The 3,644-nt window shown below is 41.2% G+C and overlaps 1 long non-coding RNA gene across 1 annotated transcript; it reads right to left on the bottom strand.

Annotated features, from left to right (window-relative positions):
* Positions 1-602: 602 nt before the first annotated feature.
* LOC107838644 (uncharacterized) lies at positions 603-3,378 on the bottom strand. The gene is made up of 2 exons (XR_001664719.1): positions 3,337-3,378; positions 603-659 (listed from the first exon to the last, which is right to left on the bottom strand). It is a non-coding gene; the product is annotated as an uncharacterized LOC107838644 (long non-coding RNA).
* Between the last annotated feature and the right edge of the window lie 266 nt (positions 3,379-3,644).

The raw sequence follows: 3,644 nt of genomic DNA, 5'->3' as shown, positions 1-3,644 counted from the left end.
TGAAGAGGAAAGACGCTGAGCTGGAGCAGCTCTCACACACAGAGGATCACACCCAGTTTCTCCTCAACTACCCCTCACTGCCAGCACTCAGGGAGTCGACACACTCATCCAGCATCAACATCCGTCCTCTGAGACACTTTGAGGACGTGACAGCAGCTGTGACAGAGCTCAGAGACAAACTACAGAACATCCTGAGAGACACATGGAGAAAAAATTCACTGCGAGTGACAAAGATGGGTGCTGTACTGCCAAAACCAAAGACCAGAGCTGAGTTCTTAAGGTGTTCACAAAAAATCACCCTGGATCCAAATACAGCAAGCAGGTTTCTGTTATTATCTGAGGGGAACAGAAAAGTAACAAGAATGAACCAACAACTGCTTTATCCTGATCATCCACACAGATTCACCTTTTGGCCTCAGATCCTGAGCAGAGAGAATCTGACTGGACGTTGTTACTATGAGGTGGAGTGGAGCGGAGGAGGAGTTAATATTGCAGTTTCAAACAAAAACATCAGCAGATCAGGAAGATCAAATGGATGTTCATTTGGATTCAATGACAAATCTTGGTCTCTGCGCTGTGACACAAACAGTTGTACATTTTCGCACAACAAAGTTCAAACTCCAGTATCAGGTCCAGTTTCCTCCAGAATAGGAGTGTACCTGGACCACAGAGCAGGTATTCTGTCTTTCTACAGCGTCTCTGAAACCATGACTCTCCTCCACAGAGTCCAGACCAGATTCACTCAGCCGCTACATGCTGGGATTAGACTTTCTGAAGGATCCTCTGCTGAGTTTGTTAAACCTAAATAGTCAGCAGTGATCTCAGGTTCAGTTCGTTAATATGCATATTTTAGTTTCAGTTTTTCAGTCTCCTTCATTGTTGTCATTTCTTCACTTCTTAGACATCAGTTGTCGTTATGGAGATGTTGTTTGTTTGTTGACATCCATTAATTTCACCCACAAAAGCAAATTGTCATGACTTTCAACTGCATGACAATAGATGTTGCCATCTTAACCCTTGTGTTTACAAATGGGGTCCAACCGACCCCACGCCCGTGCACAAGCGTTAAAACCTATCCCTAATTTTCTGACTGCTTATCTTTCATGTAGCTGCAAAAATTATAAACTTTGTAGCACTTTTGTAAATAATTCATGTTACAACACAAATAAAGTATAAAAATCAACTTAAGAAAAGCATTAAAAACACAGAAAGTGACTATTTGTATTTTTCTTGAGCTGGAGAAAAACTGATGAAAAAGAACAGGACAACTAGATGTATAGTATGTAAATTCAGATATTATCCTTTTATTCTGAACACAGACTTTCTCTAAAGAGGTTTTTTTTGTAGTAAAGAAATGTGAACCCTTTTCTGGTCAGTATGGATTGATTTTAATTGACTAAGCAGATTAATTATTTATACACATTTGCTGCAACATTGCTGTCTGTGTGCCCTAAACACATCCAAACACACAAGTGCACAATATTCTAGTTTTGGGAAGAGATAGTAGGGCAAACCTTCTGTAGTCGTGCTGATTGGTGGTGTGCCGTTACAAACCTTGGCCACCATGGAAAATATCTGTAATTTGGTGCATCCTGCACTAACGTTTTTCACCTCCTAAGTTTTTCTGACCCACCCATCTCTTTCTCCTTTCTTTGTGACATGTTGGTTAATTTATCTCTGAGATGCATGAGTGACAGGACCCTCTGAGACATTCTGAGGACGTACTAACACAGCTACAAGACGTCCTGAGAGACACATGGACAATCATCTCATTGGCAATAACTGAGGTGGATGTTCTACTATCAGGACCAGAGCCAAAGACCAGATAATTTTGATGTATCACCTTCATACATTAAGAACATCAACATTGTCATGAAACCTGATTGGGACTGACTGAGATCTTTCCAGGACACACAGAAAACGGGTCACATAAACCTAGAGGCAATAAGTAATCTTGTATTCTGATTTAATGTAGATTGAAAATTATGTAATCTTTGATTTAAATGCACTATGAATTGATGTTGATTATGAGTTATGTGGTTTTGGTTGGAAGGCAAAAAGGAATCTTGACCTAAGAATGGGAAAAATCATAAATGGATAAAAGTAATGACTACAAGTTAAAAGTCTCTTATACTGTGTCACAACTAGAGGCCGTTTGAAGTCAAGGGAAGAGTGGTAGCTGCTCGGAGGAGGTTGTGTAAGCAGCTGATGCATAAACACCCAAACATGGAAGGTATAAAAATAATGAGAGAGAAGAACCAGGGGTTCTTTGTCCCGCAGTGTTCGAGTCAATGCAGGATCAATGGAGGGCTGCACCTTGAAACCTCGGGGAGGTGAAGACATCGCACTGCTGGAGAAGGGAACAGGATCCGTTTACCCACAGCCCGGGTTTCTGATTTGACAACTGCCCTACACTCAACCCAAAGGATCTCAACTAGGCTGCAGTGGACTTGGGGATAGACAAAGATCACCGAGTGATGAGGAACTGAGTCCACGGAGGACAAATACCAGTTCAACTTTGGATCTGTTCTGAGGAGGATTCTGCCAAGACAGACTCTAACCAAGGATATTAAAGTTTTATGCTGCCAAGATCAACTCAACATCTGGGGACGAGTGGATCTGCATCCCAAAGCCTCACTTATTTAGTTCGATGACACAGGATAGGGACTGGAGGGAGGTGTGATTTCTAATTCCTTGTATATTAATCTCTTGATTTGTTGATTGAAGAAGCTGTTTGTCATTTTCCCCCTGCTAAAGCTTGCTAATAAAATATTAAAGTCTAATTGATGCTGTGGACAGTTAAATTAATTGAGTCAATTGAGAGTAATTGTTCTGATTTAGGTAAAATCAGTGGTCATGGTCCTAGTAACCAGGGGGCTTCAGACATTTCTTTGGTGTTTGTAAAATAAAGACCTTGGGACTCGTTATAGTTTAGATAAGTTTTAGAGACTCGGCACAAGTGCATGTTATTGATAGAGAGAGAGCTACCATTAACTCAGTTGACTGTTTCATTAACTGTAGTGGGTCAAAACTTCTGGATCTGAAGGTAGTCAGAGTTTAGATGCATCTTTCTGACTCCCAGCTTAAACAGAATGTCCTCTACATTCTCATCTGGAGTAACACTCAGGAGTTAGAGGCTTTCTGGACCCGTTAGGTAGAGCTGGTCAGTAGTCAGTCTGCTGGGGTCTGTGAGGAGGTTTGGGTGTGGCTGACTATTGCGTAATAACAACATAAAAGAAGAATTTGGACTCAGGGATCTTGGTCACTAGCTTTATATTTTGGCATGAATTTTAAACTCCAGCACCAGGTCCAGTTTCCTCCAGAATAGGAGTGTACCTGGACCACACAGCAGGTATTCTGTGTTTCTACAGCGTCTCTAAAACCATGACTCTCGTCCACAGAGTCCAGACCAGATTCACTCAGCCTCTGGAGTTAGGTTTCTGTTCTGGTGGAGATTCTGCTTAGTTTATTTAACCTAAATAGTCAGCAGTGATCTGAGGTTCAGGTGGTTAAAATGTGTATTTTAGTTTCTGTTTCTTTAGTCTCTATCATTGTTGCTGAGAGCTCATTTTTGTCATTTCTTAACTGCTCAGAGATCAGTCTTTATGTCTTTATGGAGTCTTGTTTGTTGTTGGTGATGGTAG

This window comes from Poecilia formosa, unplaced genomic scaffold (assembly GCF_000485575.1).
Source record: "Poecilia formosa unplaced genomic scaffold, Poecilia_formosa-5.1.2 Scaffold288, whole genome shotgun sequence".
NCBI lineage: Eukaryota > Metazoa > Chordata > Actinopteri > Cyprinodontiformes > Poeciliidae > Poecilia > Poecilia formosa.
This window is presented reverse-complemented; position numbering and strand designations above follow the sequence as displayed.